This window comes from Microtus pennsylvanicus, chromosome 2 (assembly GCF_037038515.1).
Source record: "Microtus pennsylvanicus isolate mMicPen1 chromosome 2, mMicPen1.hap1, whole genome shotgun sequence".
Classification (NCBI taxonomy): domain Eukaryota; kingdom Metazoa; phylum Chordata; class Mammalia; order Rodentia; family Cricetidae; genus Microtus; species Microtus pennsylvanicus.
Genome location: NC_134580.1, coordinates 143,873,883 through 143,894,922, shown reverse-complemented (window position 1 = coordinate 143,894,922; position 21,040 = coordinate 143,873,883). Strand labels below are relative to the sequence as shown.

General features: G+C 47.3%; 1 pseudogene; it reads right to left on the bottom strand.

The window, feature by feature from the left end:
- Nucleotides 1-20,345: 20,345 nt before the first annotated feature.
- LOC142845185 (signal recognition particle 19 kDa protein pseudogene) lies at nucleotides 20,346-20,699 on the bottom strand (annotated as a pseudogene).
- Between the last annotated feature and the right edge of the window lie 341 nt (nucleotides 20,700-21,040).

The window sequence follows — 21,040 nt, the reverse complement described above, 5'->3', positions numbered from 1 at the left end:
AAGCATTTAATTGGAGGCATGATCATTGTGGCAGGAAACAGACAGGCATGGTGTTAGGGCAGTAGCTGAGATCCACAGGCAGCAGGCAGAGAAAGACTGGGCCTGGCATGGGCTTTTGAAACCTCGAAGCCCACTTCTAGTGACAAACATCCTCTGACAAGGCCACACCTCCTAATCCTTTCCAAACAGTTCCTCTAACTGTGGACTAAGCAAGGCTACTATATTGTGAAGATCTTACCCATAATGCTGAGCACAGCTATTTAGGTACACCCAGGAAATGACAAAATCTACTTCAAGGAGGCTCCCCAAGGGCTGAGAAGTTAGCTCAAAGGTTAAGAGCACTAACTGCTCTTATAGAGGACCTGGGTTCAATTCCCAGCACCCAGATGGCAGCTCTCAACCTTCTGTATATCTACTTTCAAGGGATCTGTCTCCCTCTTCTGGCCTCTACTGGCACTGTATGCAAGATGCATAGACATATACACTAAGGGAAAGCACCCATACACATAAAAAAATAAACCTTTTTTTTTAATGATATGGAAAAAATGTTCCCTGGTATCAAGGTGGCACTTTGACAAGTACCTGCAACAGTATTCTGCAACAGGTTCTGGGGCCACAAGTCAGACACAGGGGCAGCGGTTTGAAATAACTCACAGCCTGAAGAACTGTGTGGAATTGATGGGACAAGCTTGTTCTCCATTATTTAAACCACATCAAGAAAAATTTCATTGCTCAGAAGAATGTTTCAGCCACCACTAACATCGTGTTTTTTTAAAGCCACACCCAATTTGGTTGCATTCCAGAAGAGGAAACTCCATTTCTGCTAACCCTTGATTCCGATCATTTTGACCCTTGAGAGGTCAGGAGTGAGGGATACCTACTTTTTCCCAGTCTCAGACAGATGTAGTGTCATCCAGGTCAGGGGAGCTAGGCCTTCCTGGAGGAACTGCAGAGGTGTCCGCGTGCAATTCCCTGCAGCAGGTGGCAAGCAGTGGCCTCTTATAGTGTAGCTTTATTTATTATTTTTATTTTCTGTGTGTGCAAGCAAATACACCTGCACACACGTGTGCCACAATGTACTTGTGAAAGTCAGAGGACAACTTGGAGGAGTCAGCTAACTCCTCCCACCAGGTGGGTCCCAGGGATTGAGCTTGTCCCATGAATTTGGCCACAGTCACCCTTAGCAGCTGAGCCACCTCGGCAGGCTATGTGTACCTTTTCACACAGATGATGTACTGTGCCGGTCTCTCAATCTTAGGACATCCCCAACTATCAAAGCCTACACCTCCTTTGACTTCCATGGGTTCCAGGCAGATTGCAAGGACAACTCGTGCAGCGAGGACTGAGTGCCTGGGCCCGTCCTCGGCACCCCTGGTGGACCTCTGTCCCAGACTTTATTTTCAATCAGCCGCTGGCATGTGTGTTTCTTCCACTGAGGCCTTCCTTATCAGCATCACACACAGCCGCATAATAGGTGGCAGGAGGGCTGAGCAAGCAACCAAGGGCCCGGAGTAATTCACCCTGGGACTCGCTGATGTCATAAACAGCACGGCCAGCTTTATGGGGAGCCGCGGAGCCCTGAACACATGCGGAGCTCGGCTCACCGGAAGCCATCTGTTACGGAAACGGAGTGAAATGCCGACCTTTTCATCTCTGTCGTTTACAGGGATTTCAAACTTTTGCTGTAGAATTTAAACATTTCAGCCATGAACACGTTAAGACTCCTTTCCGGAAGCACATTTGGCTTGGTATCGTCCCTGCGAACTAATAAATCGGCTTGTGGTTTTCCTGTCCATCTCTACAAATCCAATTTAAAAGAAACGCACCCTGCTATGAAATACATATCCCTGATGCCCCCAACTACCGCCCAGGGCTAGGAAGACCGCCCATCTGCTTTCCCAGCCTGCTTTGCAGCACAGGCCAGCCACGTGACCCAATTCTGACCTAAGAAATACAAAGAACAGCATTCTGGGAGCTGGGGAAATACCTCAGTGAACAGAGCGTTTGCAAATATGAGGTCCTGGGTTTGATTCCAGGAAGCCACATAAGACTGCTGGGTGAGGGCCTGCGTGAGTTATCAGTTCCTGGGGAAGTAGAAACGGGACACTCAGGAGTCACTAACCAGCTGGCCTAGCACAGCTGGCAAGACCCAGGCCAACAGGAGACATTATCCCCAAAAAGAAAAGATGGGAACACCACTCAACATTGTCCTCTGGCTCCATACACACTTGCGTGGAGATGCCCATGCACATGGACGCATGCGCACAAAAGAAATGCACTATGGGAAGGATGCTTTTCTCCTTCTGAGGACAGAGCTTTGCAAGGGGAAAAAAAACCCACCCTTTGGTCCTTCCCATGCTCTTCCCAGCATTTCCTGCTGAGTGGGCTCAGCCTAGACGTCTCAGTGAACCCAAGTGACAGAGGATGAAAAGCCAGGTACCTGGGGGAGGTGTGGCAGCCTAGAAGAATGCAGGTGCTTGTTATCCTTGCTAAGTTCCTGGCTGAGCCTCCTGTAGTGCGGCCTCTGCTCCCGGCTTCCCCTTAACTAGCTGACACTGAGGTTCGCTAAGTCTTGCTTTTGGGTGCAGATCCTTTCCATGGGAAGTGGTCCAGGGATGGATTCATGCGGAGGTGGGAAGTGAGATAGGAAAGGAGGAAAGAACCAATACTGTTTTCAGACAGAGTCAGCCCCTCAGGACTGCCCCTGAGGGGCAAGCGAGCTGGGGTATTTACCCATCCACACCCACCTGTTCGAGTGGAGGACAATCTGCCTACTGCTCCAAGCACAGCCGGACAGAAAGCAAGGGCTCTGAGGTAGTGTCTTGGGGTCTTTCCTGCTGCTGGGACACAATCCTCTCACAAAAGCAACCTAAAGGAGAAACGGCTTGTTCTGACTCACGGTTCTAGAGAACAGTTTGTCCCTGTGGGGAAATCTAGGCGGCAGGAACGTGCAGCAGACAACCATACTGTATCCAATCAGAACACAGAACTCGATGGACGCACGCTCTCTTTCCCCACACTTACAGTCCAGGATCCCACCCACAGGAAGTGATGTCACCTACAGTAGGAAGGTGTTCCCGCCTCAATTAACAAAATCCTGACGATTCCCCCCTCCCCCTATGCATCTCCCAGGAGAGACTACAGTCGTCCAAACTGACAATGGGCCCTGCCTTCACGGGGCTGGAGGGTGGGGAGGTGAGGGTGTTGGGCAGGATTTCATCAGTCTCTTTCAGACTCACCATTTGTCAGAGGCTTGTCTGTCGCAGAAGTTCCCAACTTGCGCAGCTCTGGAACTGTCCCTCGAGTCGTTCGTACCCCAGTTTTTTGCTACAGTCCCATGCTAGGAAAACCAACCCAGCACTCACCAGGTTCTTAGCACACACCGACTTCAAGGCAGCACCAGCAACACAGGGAACTACATGAGCTGCCGTGGTCCTTGTACATGCAGTGCTATACCTGAGATGACAGGCTGGAACGGTGTCACTGTCCTCTCTCAGTCACAGGCAAAGGCTCCCAAAGGCAAAATAAAAGGGTAAGAAAAATGACTGAGCAGACAGGTAAAGGTGCTTGCCACCAAGCATAATGCCCTGAGTTCGATTCCTAAAACCCACACTCCCAAAAGTTACCCTATGGGCTCAACATAGAAGGGGCAGAGGGATAAATTTAAAAAAGAAAGAATAATAAAAAACTGCCACTGTAGAGCCAGGGCGGCTTTCCCAGGGCAACTTGGTACGTACCTGCCAAGATGGGTCAGCAGGAGGGTAAACCTGAGTCTCGGTTTGCCCTAGGGCAATGCTAGCTCTTAGACTCCCTCCTGTTTCTATTTCACCCTGGAACCTGTTCCTTGCCTTTGCAGGAGACAACATTAACAGCTAAAAATGTAGGAGCCAGCCATGATAAGCTAAATATGAACAGATCACCCAAAGGAAGTTCTTTACTTCTAACCATTATCACTCAGCCATAGATAAGTTTAATGGAGGCCTGAGTCTCAGTAGTTTACCCTGAAGCAATACCTGGTTGCAGGAAGGACCATAAACTAAGATTACTTGAGCACCACCCAAGAACAGACCATCCAAAGGAAATGCCTAACATTCCAACCGCTGTAGATAGGATTACCTACCAGTACACATTCACCAGGACACCCCTAGACAAATGTCAACCAATAAGGGGTCCTGAACCTCAGAAATCCCTCACCCCCACCTTTACTACTATAAAACCCCAACTCTAACTGAGCTCAGGGCTCTCTGTTTATTCCAATACATTGGACATGCAGAGAGACTGAGTTTGCAAACTTGAACAAAATAAAGGCTCTTTGCTTTTACGTATGAGACTCAGTCTCCTTGTTGGCTTTTGGGGGACTTTGCGGATTTGGGCATAACAGACACAAATTTAGAATGTGGAAGCGGGCTGGGAGGGGTGAGGGCAAGGGTGGAGGATTGGGACTCGGAAGGGTGAATCCAAGACTTGAAGATTTGGGGGCAAGATTGTCAGAAAGAAAAAAAATATCAGGAGTAAACCTAGCACAGAGGAGCAGGGAGGACTGGCAGGGAGGAGCATGGAGGACTGGCAGGGAGGAGCATGGAGGACTGGCAGGGAGGAGCATGGAGGACTGGCAGGGAGGAGCATGGAAGACTGGCAGAGAGGAGCAGGGAGGAGCATGGAGACTGGCAGGGAGGAGCATGGAGGAGCATGGAGGACTGGCAGGGAGGAGCATATGCAGACTCTAATAAACGCTTTTAATAACATCTTCCATAGGAAAAGAAGGTAAGAATTTGAGCCCTGCCCCAAACCTTTCACTGGGTTGATCTGATCAAAAACTAAATGGGATCCTCGCAAGGAATATCAGCCTCAGGAAGGACAAACAGGGAGCCAGGACAGAACTGCACAAGATGCCCTGATCTCTGCCTACAAGCTAGAGGGCTGTGGCTTAGTCAGGGTCACCAGTGCTGGAATGAAACCCCATGACCAAAAGCAACCATGGGAGGAAAGGGCTTATTTCACTCACTCACAGGTCGCCAACAAAAGCCGTGAGGGCAGGAACCTGGAGGCAGGAGCTGATGCAGGGGCCCTGGAGGGTGCTGCTTGCCGACTTGCCTCTCACAGTTTGCTCAGCCTGCTTTCTTATAGGACCTGGAACACCTGCTCAGGGATGACACCACCCACAGTGGGCAGGGCCCTTCCCCATCAATCACTGAGTAAGAAAATGCCCTACAGGTTGGCCTACTTCTGAATCTCACGGAGGCATTTTCTTAATTGAAATTCCCTCCTCTTAGATTAGATGGCTTTAGCTTGTGTCAAGTTGACATTAAACTAGTCAGTGCAACCGGTGTCATAAAACAGTGTGATTGTCCTCGGGCCTACACACACACACACACACACACACACAGACAAGTATGCACGTGACTGAATCACGTTACAGAACACTATTTTATTCCTGTACCCTCAAGTTTGGGTGCCCTGACCACCTTAACCACCCAGGGGCCTGGGCTCAAGTGGGCAACTTGAGTTTGAAGCATCTGTTGCAGTTTCATCCCGGGCCTGTGATAAAACACACTGGCTGAAAGCAACTTAGGGGAAGAAAGGAGTGATTTGGTTTACACTTCAGGGTCACATTCCCTCAGGAAACCACAGAGGAAACTTAAGAACTTGAAGCAGAAACCACAGAGGAGCACTCCTTGCCAATGCACTCACAGGCTCAGACACATCAGGCTTGCTTATACAGCCCAGCTACCTAAGGAATTGTCAAGGCAAAAAACACAGCTCTCATCTTAAAATTAAGAGGTGATTCTAGAGCCATTTAGGGGGAGCATGGCCCAGGAGCACAGATTTAGGTTACCCCCAAATTCCATGTTTCAATGTGGAAACAGTTTCATAATGGTTTTAAAGTTTTACAGGACAGAGAAAGTCATACATCAGAGCGAGTTTAAATTGCATTGGTGGGGACATCCGAGAGGCAGATACAGGGAGGTAGAGAAGTTTTCCTATAGGCTCAAGAGCCTACCTAATGATATCCTGTGTTTTCTGACTGGTAGGAGCTAGCTGCCTGCTAAGTTAATAGATTCTATCTATAAAGTTATTTAGTCTGCTATCAAAAGACCCACTTCTAGCACAGAGAAATATAGTGGTATATTATTGGTGTTTTAATAAATAAAGTTTGTCTGGAGGTCAGTATAAAGCAGCCACACTAGTCAGCCATAGAGGCCAGGCAGTGGTGCATACACCTTTAATCCCAGCAGCCACACTAGTTAGCCATAGAGGTCAGGCAGTGGTGGTGCACACCTTTAATCCCAGCACTAGAGAGGAATATTATAAGACAGGAGGAGACAGCTCTGTCTCAGTCTCATTCTGAGGATTCATGGAGGCAGGACCGCAATTTCAGTTTGAGGGAGAGGTAACAGCCAGTGGCTGGCTGCTTTGCTTTTTCTGATCTTCAGGTTAAACCCCAATATTTGTCTCTGGGTTTTCTTTAATAATCGTGCTACAGAGGTAGGGAAGGGAATTGGCCCAAAATAAGATAGTCTCTGGGTCTGCAACATTCCAGTGTCTCCACTGGACTGAAATTCTAAGCAGCTAATCATCTTGATTGTTAATAGGGGGAGAGCAGCACGATGCTGTGAACGAAAACTCCTGAAAAGAAGCTGTGCGGGGTTATGAAACAAACAAACAACAAGAGAAAAACAAAACAACTCTGTCTGCAGATTGGCTGTGTGTCTGACTTTCACTCTTGCTCCATGGCTGACTGTGCAGCTGGGTGGCTGACCCCTTCTTTTCTCCTTGTTTTATCTTGCTCCTTCTTTTCCTCCAGATTTCCCCTCCGATTTATCCTCTCTGCCTGCCAGCCATGCCTATCCTTGCTCCTGCCTACCTATTGACCATTCAGCTCTTTATAGACCAATCATGTGTTTTAGGCAGGCAAAGAATCCAACTTCACAGAGTTAAACAAATGCAACATAAAAGAATGCAACACATCTTCGCATCATCAACTAAATGTTTCACAGCAGACACAAATGTAACACATCCCAAAACAATATTCCACAACAGTCCATGGCCTTTCTAGACATGAACAGCTGCAAAGAGCATTTCTTACCTCCTGTAGCCAGAAACTGGACATGCACACACAGACACACACACACACAGCCCTGGCTGGTCTGGAACTAGTTCTTGTAGACCAGGCTGGCCTCAATCTCACAGAGATCCACCTGCCTCTGCCTCCTGAGTGTTGGGATTAAAGGTGTGTGCCACCACCACCCGGCAAATATAAATGCTTTAACATATTTTTTTAAGATTTATTTATTATTATGTACACAGTGTTCTGCCCGCATTTATGCTTCTTGGCCAGAGGAGGGCACCAGATCTCACTACAGATGGTTGTGAGCCACCATGTGGTTGCTGAGAATTGAACTCAGGACCTTTGGAACTTGGGACCTCTTAACTGCTGAGCCATCTCTTCAGCCCCCTAGGGTCCACTACTTAAGACAAAGGGCAAGGCTCATCAGTGAAGTGCTTGCCTTGCAAGCATGAGGATCTGAGTTTGCTTCTCCAGAACCTTTTGTGGGAGAACTAAGCAAAAAAGGCACGAATTTATAATCCCAACGCCTGGGAAGCAAAGGCAGGTAGATCCCAGGGTATTGCTGGCCAGTCAGCATGTTCCAAACCAGCAAGAGACTCTGTCTTAAAAAGAGAAAAAGAAAGAAAAAAAAAAGAAAACTCACAGTGGTGAGTGTCCTCTGGCTTCCACAAGCACATGCAGACACAGACAGAAAAGGGGAGGGAAGTGAGAGAGAGAGAGAGAGAAAGAGACAGAGAGAGACAGAGAGAGAGACAGAGAGAGAGAGAGAGAGAGAGAGAGAGAGAGAGAGAGAGAGAGAGAGCATGTGGGGGAAGAAACAAAAGAAAAGAAAAGAAAAGAAAAGAAAAGAAAAGAAAAGAAAAGAAAAGAGAAAGTGACAGCCATAATGGAAACTGACTCTTTCTTTCTGTAGATGCTTACAATGTCCCTCCTGACTGTCCCAGGCACAAAGAGGATCCCAAGGCAACAATGGTCAGATCTGAAAATAAAAACCAAGAACAAAGGATAACAGCAAAGTTAAGGGATTAAAACCAGGGTCCTAATGGTGACAAGGGAAACATGGTAGGATTTCCCACAGCCCAACACCGCAAGAGGAAGGAGAGCAAAAAGGTTCCTGGGTGGGGGAGGAGGTCCCAGAGCAGCAGACAAAATGAGAATTTTGGCCATCTCACAATGCCTCCATCTTCAAGGAAAATGAACTGAGTGTGGAACAGAGGGTGAGGAAAACAGAGCTCATAGTTGGAGACGCACCAAACAAGGTGAAAAATTACCATCAAACCATCGACAGTGAGTCTTTCCAAAGGGAAGCTGTTGAGGGTCAGAAAAAATAAAAATAAGACTCTCACCTAGGAGGCCAGAGGAAAGACCAAGTCTGGGAAGGACTTGACCCCCAATCAGTGAAGTTTGAGCATTTGGCTTTGCAAATGGTTTGATCCTGGAATCTGATACCTCGGGCTTTCATTCGCCAGCTTTGCCAAATCCGGGGGGGGGGCTGTCTGTGGGAAACAGCACGCGTGTGGAGGTGTGATGCTGGCTCCATTTTTAACTGTGCAAGCTTCACCTGCTCTAGAATGCGCTGGACTCCTTCCACGGGGTTCATACCTCCTTCTGTCTTCTTTTCAAAACACATTTTCAAACTTCATGTTTCTTTCTGGAAAAATCCACCATAATGTACCAACAGATTTTCTACAGCTTAAATGTGTGTGAGCCACGATGCCAGCGCCCACAATCTAACGTGGTCCTTACCTTTTACTGACAATGTGAATTTTAACTAAGTGTATCGATGCATAATTAAGACCCAAAATGCGGAAGGTATTTTTGGTCCTGTTTACTGTGTGTGAGAGATGCCAACCCTTGAAGGAAGTCAGCCTCTCCACAGCAATAACTCCAAGTCCTACAAAGCCAACAAATTGAGGCTACAACTCCATAGGTACTGTGAAAACTCATTCAGATTGTTGACAGAAATTGGAAACAAGCTTTACAGCCGTCCAGAGAGCACGGGATCAAAGGCATTACTGTAGTCCCGTATGACGGAATGTGTACTTCACTCAAAATATAGGAAAGTCAGGAAGATGGCTCAGTGGGTAGGAGCGCTGGCTGTGTAAGCATGAGGACCCACGTTTGGATCCCCAGCTCCCACCTAAAGAACCAAACAAGGCACATACTGCAAGCTCAGTGCTATGAGGGCAGAGACAAAGGGATCACTGGGGCTTGCTGCCTAGCAGCTTAGCCCTGGGTCTGGTGAGAGGCCCCATGTCCAGTAAATAAAACAGAGAAAGACGGAGTAGGACAGGTGGCATCCCCCTCCATCACTACACACACACTCACCTGTGCACACCTCTGCACATATACTATACACACACACCACACACACACACACCCGTGCACACCTCTGCACATATACTATACACACACACCACACACACACACACCTGTGCACATATACTATACACACACACCACACACACACACCCGTGCACACCTCTGCACATATACTATACACACACACACACCCGTGCACACCTCTGCACATATACTATACACACACACACCCGTGCACACCTCTGCACATATACTATACACACACACACCCGTGCACACCTCTGCACATATACTATACACACACACCACACACACACACACACGTGCACACCTCTGCACATATACTATACACACACACACACCCGTGCACACCTCTGCACATATACTATACACACACACCACACACACACACACCCGTGCACACCTCTGCACATATACTATACACACACACCACACACACACACACCCGTGCACACCTCTGCACATATACTATACACACACACCACACACACACACACCCGTGCACACCTCTGCACATATACTATACACACACACCACACACACACACCCGTGCACACCTCTGCACATATACTATACACACACACCCGTGCACACCTCTGCACATATACTATACACACACACCACACACACACACCCGTGCACACCTCTGCACATATACTATACACACACACCCGTGCACACCTCTGCACATATACTATACACACACACACACACCCGTGCACACCTCTGCACATATACTATACACACACACCACACACACACACCCGTGCACACCTCTGCACATATACTACACACACACACACACCCGTGCACACCTCTGCACATATACTATACACACACACCACACACACACACCCGTGCACACCTCTGCACATATACTATACACACACACACACACACCCGTGCACACCTCTGCACATATACTATACACACACACCACACACACACACACCTGTGCACATATACTATACACACACACCACACACACACACACGTGCACACCTCTGCACATATACTATACACACACACCCGTGCACACCTCTGCACATATACTATACACACACCACACACACACACCCGTGCACACCTCTGCACATATACTATACACACACACCACACACACACACACCCGTGCACACCTCTGCACATATACTATACACACACACCACACACACACACACCTGTGCACACCTCTGCACATATACTATACACACACACCACACACACACACACGTGCACACCTCTGCACATATACTATACACACACACCACACACACACACCCGTGCACACCTCTGCACATATACTATACACACACACCACACACACACACACGTGCACACCTCTGCACATATACTATACACACACACCACACACACACACCCGTGCACACCTCTGCACATATACTATACACACACACCACACACACACACACCCGTGCACACCTCTGCACATATACTATACACACACACCACACACACACACACGTGCACACCTCTGCACATATACTATACACACACACCACACACACACACCCGTGCACACCTCTGCACATATACTATACACACACACCACACACACACACACGTGCACACCTCTGCACATATACTATACACACACACCACACACACACCCGTGCACACCTCTGCACATATACTATACACACACACCACACACACACACACCCGTGCACACCTCTGCACATATACTATACACACACACCACACACACACACACCTGTGCACATATACTATACACACACACCACACACACACACACGTGCACACCTCTGCACATATACTATACACACACACACCCGTGCACACCTCTGCACATATACTATACACACACCACACACACACACACCTGTGCACACCTCTGCACATATACTATACACATACACCACACACACACACACGTGCACACCTCTGCACATATACTATACACACACACCACACACACACACCCGTGCACACCTCTGCACATATACTATACACATACACCACACACACACACACGTGCACACCTCTGCACATATACTATACACACACACCACACACACACACACGTGCACACCTCTGCACATATACTATACACACACACACCCGTGCACACCTCTGCACATATACTATACACACACACACCCGTGCACACCTCTGCACATATACTATACACACACACCCGTGCACACCTCTGCACATATACTATACACACACACACACCCGTGCACACCTCTGCACATATACTATACACATACACCACACACACCCGTGCACACCTCTGCACATATACTATACACACACCACACACACACACACGTGCACACCTCTGCACATATACTATACACACACACCACACACACACACCCGTGCACACCTCTGCACATATACTATACACACACACACCCGTGCACACCTCTGCACATATTCTATACACACACACACCCGTGCACACCTCTGCACATATACTATACACATACACCACACACACCCGTGCACACCTCTGCACATATACTATACACACACCACACACACACACACGTGCACACCTCTGCACATATACTATACACACACACACCCGTGCACACCTCTGCACATATTCTATACACACACACACCCGTGCACACCTCTGCACATATACTATACACACACACACCCGTGCACACCTCTGCACATATACTATACACATACACCACACACACCCGTGCACACCTCTGCACATATACTATACACACACACCACACACACACACCCGTGCACACCTCTGCACATATACTATACACACACACCACACACACACACACGTGCACACCTCTGCACATATACTATACACACACACACACCCGTGCACACCTCTGCACATATACTATACACACACACCACACACACACACCCGTGCACACCTCTGCACATATACTATACACACACACCACACACACACACCCGTGCACACCTCTGCACATATACTATACACACACACCACACACACACACCCGTGCACACCTCTGCACATATACTATACACACACACCACACACACACACACGTGCACACCTCTGCACATATACTATACACACACACCACACACACACACCCGTGCACACCTCTGCACATATTCTATACACACACACACCCGTGCACACCTCTGCACATATACTATACACACACACACCCGTGCACACCTCTGCACATATACTATACACATACACCACACACACCCGTGCACACCTCTGCACATATACTATACACACACACCACACACACACACCCGTGCACACCTCTGCACATATACTATACACACACACCACACACACACACACGTGCACACCTCTGCACATATACTATACACACACACCACACACACACACCCGTGCACACCTCTGCACATATACTATACACACACACCACACACACACACCCGTGCACACCTCTGCACATATACTATACACACACACCACACACACACACCCGTGCACACCTCTGCACATATACTATACACACACACCACACACACACACACCCGTGCACACCTCTGCACATATACTATACACACACACCACACACACACACCCGTGCACACCTCTGCACATATACTATACACACACACCACACACACACACACCCGTGCACACCTCTGCACATATACTATACACATACACCACACACACACACCACACACACACTGGAGAAAGCAACAGAGAGCTTATAGCTATTGATAGAGGGAAAATGTCCAAGACATACATATCATGAGCATCAGTTACACAGAGTATCCCCTTTGGGGGCTGGAGAGACAACTCAGAGGTTAAGAGCACTGGCTGCTCTTCCAGAGGTCCTGAATTCAATTCCCAGCAACCACATGGTGGCTCACCACCATCTGTAAGGAGATCTGATGTCCTCTTATGGCCTTCAGGGGCATACATTCAGACAGAACATTGTATACATAATAAATAAGTGAATCTTAAAAAAAAAAAGAGGGCCGGGCGGTGGTGATGCACACCTTTAATCCCAGCACTCGGGAGGCAGAGGCAAGCGGATCTCTGTGAGTTCGAGGCCAGCCTGGTCTATAAGAGCTAGTTCCAGGACAGGAACCAAAAAAGCTACAAAGAAACCCTGTCTCGAAAATTCAAAAAGAAGAAGAAGAAGAAGAAGAAGAAGAAGAAGAAGAGGAGGAGGAGGAGGAGGAGGAGGAGGAGGAGGAGGAGGAGGAGGAAGAGGAAGAGGAAGAGGAAGAAGAAGAAGAAGAAGAAGAAGAAGAAGAAGAAGAAGAAGAAGAAGAAGAAGAAGAAGAAGAAGAAGAAGAGAAAGAAAGAAAGAAAGAAAGAAAGAAAGAAAGAAAGAAAGAAAGAAAGAAAGAAAGAAAGAAAGAAAGAAAGAAAGATAGAAAATCCCCTTCGGCTAAAAATATGCCTGCATGTGTATATCCGTAAACCCAGGCTATGTGTCTATGCACAGGTATGTCTTCACGTACTGACGAGCTCCCTATAGAAGCAGAACCAATGGAATGTATACATATTATAAGGAGGGATTCGGTAGGCTGGCTTATACCCAACAGTGGTTATCTGAACACTGAAGAGATTGAGACCCCTGTAACCTGCTCATTACAACATGCTGGTCACCTCGGCAGTCCCAATCTGGAGCTGATGACACAGAGGATTCCTGGAGTCAGTGGTCTCCACTCCAGGTTGGAACCTGAAGAAGATGAAGTCTGATGGCAGCCATGGCAGTGGCAGTGGCAACATCGGACCTGAAATAGAGGACCTCTTTCTAGGCTTCAGGCTGCTGCCAGGAGCGGCCATCCATGCTGGGTCCTTCTCACTTTGCTTAATCCTTCCTGGAAGCGTGCTCTCAGGCCTTCCCAGAGACGCATCTTAGTGTCAGATGTGACCAAGTTGACAATCAAGACTGAGCATGGGCATGCAGGTTGTGGTGGCATACGCCTTTAATCCCAGGACACGGGCAGGAGAGACAGATGGATCTCTATGAGTTAAAGCCAGCCTGATCTACATAGAGAGTTCCAGGCCAAACAGGGCTACATAATGAGACCCTGTCTCAAAAAAAAAAAAAAAATAAAACAGCCACTGTACACATATGCTCGGGCATATGAAATATGAAAAGGGGTTTAAAATAACTAATTCAAAATTTGAATATAGAATCTCAATTTATTCTAAAGCAGAGGTTTGGTAAGCTGTTATATGAAGGGTCAAGTAGCAAATAGTTTTGTAGTTTATAGCCTGATAAGAGCTATCTGATCCTATTTCTCATCAAACAGCAATACTGAGTGGTTCTTGATGAGTCTATCCATAATAAGAGGGGGGATGGGCATCTGTTCTGGGCCATCATTCAAGACCAGGATGATAAGGGTCATCATTTGAGAGCAGCTGTCAACTTTCTGTGTTCCTTGTGCAGGAAGAGCCATGATGATCCCACAATGGACACTGCCCCGAGCCAGCTCAGCAAGAAGTTTGTATCGCCTCTGCACAGATCCTATTGGTTGGACCTGCCACATGGACACCCGTAGCTGAAGGGAAGGCTACAAAATCTAGCACAGACACTTAGGGATCGCAGATGCATGTGGGCTGGGGGCTCCTTGTAACAAAAGTTTGCTTCTGCTCTGTCCCCTGCTATGTCGCCAACATCTAAAAGAAGAATTAGCAAGTTTTTTTTCAAAAAGTGCCAAATAATAAATCTTTTAAATTACACTTATTTGTGTGTGTGTGTGTGTGTGTGTGTGTGTGTGTGTGTGTGTGCGTGTGTGTGCGGTGCATGTGCATGTGCATGGGTATGCATACCATAGTGTGTGTGGAGCTCAGGTGACAGCTTGCAAAATCAGGTCTCTCCTTCCACTATGAAGGCTCTGGGAATCGAACTCAGGTAGTCAGAGTGGGTGGCAAGCACCTTTACCCATTGAGCCATCTTGCCAGACCCCATAGTACATATTTAAGCTTTTCTGGTCATACTGCAACTTTCGACACTGCCATTGTGGAGCGGAAGCAGGGGAGCAGTTGTGCATGGCTATGTTTTAATAAAGCTTTTAATATAAACAGGTGGACAGGTCCTCATGTGGTGACTATGATTTAGAACAGTGCCTCCTACAGCCATTGGCGCCCTTCACCCCCCAAAAAAGTTGTTCGCTAGTTGAATGATAGACAATGGAAAACACTCCCGCAGGTTTGTCTTGATACATGAATAAATACTGCACTGTAAGATTTAGCAAAGCGCCCAGTGCCTCATAAGTGCAATAAATGCTAACACTCATTGTTTCAAAATATAAGAGAAAAATAAAATACATTCCTCAAGGTGCAACATACAGGAGACAGGTGTTTCCAGGAACATCGTTTCAGCGGATGTTCACAGGAGATAGCACATGTGTGTCCAGAGTGGAAGTGCGACCCAGGGTGGAGGACAATCGAGGGAGGGGAGAGAGGGCCAGGGAAGGTCACACAGAGAGTGACACCAGGAAAAGGGGCTGAAGAATAAGGAGAGACCTGCACAGACAAGCTAAGAAATGGTCTTTAAAAAATCCCACTGGGAAGCGGTGGTGCACACCTTCATCCCAGCACCTGAGAGGTAGAAGCAGACAGATCTCTGTGAGTTCGAGGCCAGCCTGGTCTACAGAGCAAGTTCCAGGATTGCCAGGGCTACACAGAGAAACCCTGTCTCGAAACAAAATTAAAAATGAAAGAAAGAAAATTTCAGGCTGGAGAGATGGGTCAATGGTCAAGGACACTGGATGCCCTTCCAAAGGACCTGAGTTCAAGTCCCAGTGCTCACGCGGCAGCTTATCACCATTGGGAACTCCAGTTCCAAGAGATCCAATGCCCTCCTCTGTCTTCCAAGGATACCAGACTCAGTCATATATCCAAGTGAAAAACTCATGGACATGAAACAAAATAATAATAAAAAGTGTTTGTTTGGGTTTTTGTCTGTTTTAAGGAAAAGGAGAATCCTATGGGTGTGGCATTGCAATCCCAGCATGCAACTGAATAAAGCAGGAAAATTGAGCTTGAGCTTTAGAGAGAGAGAGACACTGAAAAGAGCAGAGGAGAAATGTCTTTTCACCAATTTAAACTCCTGGGTGCAGCCTGGTTCAACAACAATACTGAGGGGAGAACTTTTTGGCAAATTTTAAGTTGATACAATTTTTTTTATCATTGACGTGAAAATACAGATGATGTGGAGAGCCTGCCTCTGCCTCCTAAGCGTGGGCGTGAGCCAGCAGGCTGATATGGAGGGTCTAGGGGGACAGACATGGATAGGAACAAGCAAATCTATCTAAGAAAGCCACAAAGTTAGAAACCCAAAAGTGCTCCTATCTGTCACTGTCATGTATGTGTGCCAGGCTCTGTCACCTGAGTCCCATGCTAATATCTGACACCCACAGAATCTGCATTTCTTGGCATGAGGTGGTCCTCTGGCCTCTGTCTTGGTAGACCAGAAGTGCCAGGGATTAGGACTCCTGTAGGAGCTGACTTCAATCAACAGTGGACAGAATTAGGGTCTCAGAACCTAACTCCCTCTTTGCCCTGGGGATCACTCCCTGGGGCTAGCTGCCTGGCTGCCTGGGTGACTCCACTTTCTCGGTCTCATCCCCCAACTCCTTCCAGCTATTTCCTGCTGACAACTCATACTCAAATCTTTATCTCAAGTCTTCCTTCTGAGAGAATCTAAGGATGACGAAATCTGTCCTTCTGCTCACAGAGATGCTCAATAATGATTCAGTTTGCTTGGGATTGTTGCTATATTTCTCACCCATATCCTCCAGCCCACAGTTTCTGTTGAACAGAGTTCTCACTAAAAGAAGCTAGATGTGGCAAGGGTAGAGCATTTGCCTAGGATAGACCAGCCCTAGGCTCTGTAGGGAATGAGTGGAGTCCTTGGTGAAGTCCTGAGAGGGTGGGTATTGTTTAACGCAAGTCAGCTGTGCTAAGAACCAAGGTCTCACCAGGAGGGCAGTGGTGGCGCACACCTTTAATCCCAACACTCAGGAGGCAGAGGTAGGTGGATCTCTGTGAGTTTGAGACCAGCCTGGTCTACAAAGTGAGTTCCAGTATAACCAAGGCTACACAAAGAAACCCTGTCTTGAAAAACCAACCAACAAACAAAACCAAGGCCTCAGACCCAAGGGATAATATTGGCAATGTCCTCCCCATGTGGATCATTCTGGGAAATGGCAAAGCCTTTCTCTAATCTGAGTGTGAATGTTGGCAATGTGTTCAAGAATAAGTGTTTCTGAATGATTGGCCATTGTGTGCAAAGACTAGCTACTCCAGCTTCTTCCTCCCTGGTGTTTCCATCCTGAGACCTCTCCCTACAGAGACCTCCCAAGGGACTAGCTAACTCCTCTTTCTCCTGCTGCACCTAATAAATTCACTGAGGTTCCCCATTGCTGTGTAGTAGATGTCACTCCATCAGAACAAGCATGCCCCACCTGACCCAGCTTTTCTTCATGCATATCCCTGTGTCTTTCCTTCCTTCATCCCCTCCAGCCTCCAGTCAGGTTTCTGGGTCTATGTCATAAAGGATGGCAAGGTTTAATTCTCAGTGTTGAGAATGAGGAGGAGTGAGAATGGAAAGGAGTAAGAGGGACGTGTTGGGGTTTGATGGGGTTCACACATTCCAGGGTAGGGGCCTGTGGATTAGAAATGCCAGGCAGACAGATCAGAGACATGGAAGAAAAGGACAGAGACACAGAAAGGAACCAGGAGGGCAACCCAGTGAATACTGAATTCATATGCTTACCTCAACTCAAAATGTAGGGGAAGAAGACAGAAGACTGTTTTAATGCAGTACAAAAAACAAACAGGGCAATTACCTCTTCAATACCTGAAGCATCAAGCAGCTATTCCCTGAGTTAAGTATTCTGTTGGTTACACAGGACGTGCAGCAACCACACCTTAGACCCCACATCCTGTAGGCAGCAACTCCCTGGGTCAAACCTCCTGTCCTCTCCTTGAAGGAGCAGGAACTCTCTGACCTCCAGGCAAGGAGGAATGACCCACTTCTGTGGGTTCCCACAGGGAAGGAGAGGGGAAAGGAGTGTTGGTCCTGGACGAGTGGCATCCTGTGGATGGTTTATCTTTGGGAAGCGCCTAGACGTGCTGATGGGAGTGAGAGGCTGTTGAGGCTACGCCACAGGCCAGCGAACAGCATTATATCACTCCCTCTAGTAACTGAGGTCCCAAGGGGGTGGAGAAAGCCAAAGATGATCCTGAACTTTGCAAGAACCAAAATCACCATATTCAAAGCAATGTTTTTCAAGTTCTTAATTCTTCACAGATGGCAAGCTTCTAGAAATCGTATTTTGAAAGGTAATGCTGCCCATATGCATATGCAGTTATGAATATTGTTGAAAAATCTTGGATAGTATGTAGTGAAGGGTTTTTTTTTAGTCATTATTATTGTGGGGGCAGCATTCATGTCAGAGTGTGGGCAGCAATGCAGAGGACAACCATCAAGAGCCCACTCTCCCCTTCCATAGTGGATTCTGGGAATCAAACTCGGATTATACAACTTACACAACAAGCACATTTACCCACCGCACCATCTCACCTGCCCCCAATTTTTCTGTTTATTCTTTGTGTTTTGTTAAATATTTGTTTTATTTGTGTGCATGTGTGTGTGTGTATGTGTGTGTAGACACACCTGCAACCTGCAGAAGTCAGAAAAGGGCATTGGCTCCCCTGAAGTTGGAATTACAGGCAGCTGTAACATGTTAGACATTGGTGCTAAGAACTGATCTCAGGTCCTCTGAAGAGCAGCAAGTGTTCCAAACCACTGAGCCATCTCTCCAACCTCCTTCCCCCACATCCCACTATTTAAGTAACACTGACAGTGAGAAGTCACTGAAAAGGGCAGAATCCAGAAAAAAGGTATTTTCCCCTCAGCTAGACAGCCTAGAGTATCATTTTGTTGTAACTATGATATGGTTACAAATCTGGTCTGTGCAGGTGGGAGGTCTGGGTTCAAATCCTAATTCAGTCACTTATTGATTCTGAAAGCTCAAACAAGTTACTTCCCCTTTCCCGGTCTCAGCTTTCCTCATCCATGTAATTGTTCTAAAATGTCATAAACTATTTGTCTGGATTTCCAATGTTTTGGGGTTTCGATTTTGTGTGTGTGTGTGTGCATGTATATATGTATTTCATTTTTTATTAAGTTTATTTACTTGAAATATATGTTTACACAGAGGACAAACAGATACAGGATTTCATGGGACAGTCGTTATCTGTTAAAACACACAATCATTCCTTTTTACAGTATCAAAACCAGATGCAAACTTTTGATGCAAACTTACCTCACTGTTAACTCTGTTTATGAAGATGGGAGACACACTTATTCACCATGTAATTGGATTAATCAAAAATGCTGTGGATCCCCTGGGACCACAGTGGCAGAAACGTTGCAGGTCCCCAAGCGGCAGCAGCAGCCACATGTGTTATGTGTCTCCGAAGGTGGCTGGTCCCGGGCAGGGAACTATGCAGCAGTGGGCGAGAGACAGAGACATGGATTGGCATGCCACACAGAGTGAGGCTGGATATTTATTTAGTAGGTTATGGAAGGGAAGAGGGAGAAGGAGAGAAGAGAAGAGAAGAGAAGAGAAGAGAAGAGAAGAGAGAGAGAGAGAGAAACAGAAGGGAAGGGGAGAAGTGGAGAGAGGCAAAGCTGCCTCCTTGAAAGGGAATGGGGTGTCAGGCTGCAAGAAAGAAGGAAGATCTCCCTGCCTCAGTGAACAGGTGGTCGTGGGCGTGGCTTGTCTCTTAAAGGGACAGGACAGATCATTACACACAGTTCAGTTAAATGACACATACAAAAAGCCATTCCCTCAGAAACAAAGATGCTCGTGTCTCTCAACGCAGGGCTGTAAGCTTCACGTTCACGCCATATTCATCTTCTTCCCATTTTCACTCCTCTCCTGGCTGAAGACTTGGGTCAGCACCTCATGCTTTTAGCTTGGGTATCATTCCTGCCACATACAGCATCACTGACTTACCTGACGGGAACTGTACAGGACAGAGGCTGCCATCTTCCTGTTTGAGCTGTACCCAGACGCTGCCCCTGTACTGAACATCACGGCTCCATTCTCCGGAGTGCATTTGGGTTTTCTCCAGAAATGCATTCAATGCAATTGCTGAGCATACATCCTGAATCTCAGTAGCAGTAGGGTTTTCTACAGTCTTTCTTATGAGAATCTGCCTCCTCTCTGTTATGGGCTTCTTATTGCTAAAATAAGCAGGGTAGACACAAATAAACCTGCACTGGTCAGCCGGGAACTGCGCATCTGCACACCCCATCTTCTCAGAAGTCCCCACAGCACCACCAGCCCTGCTGGCCAAACACCAGCTGAAAGATGGTTTTGTTTGTTTTTTTTTTTTTTTAAGTGTTCCCATAAACTCTGTTCCAGATTCTGGAAGACACCAGGAAACGCTCCTTGGGATCTGGGGCACTTGATGGTGAAGAGCTAAGAAACTGAGACCAACAGCTGGATTATTCCAGTCCCTATGACCTGCCCGTTTGGGGCCACCAGGACAAGTAGACAGCAACCACCATGTGACAAAGTAGCTAAAACCATTGGGTGTTCAGGTTCAGAAGTGGCAAGGTCTGTGTCAAGTTCAATTTGCTTCTTGGTGTGAGA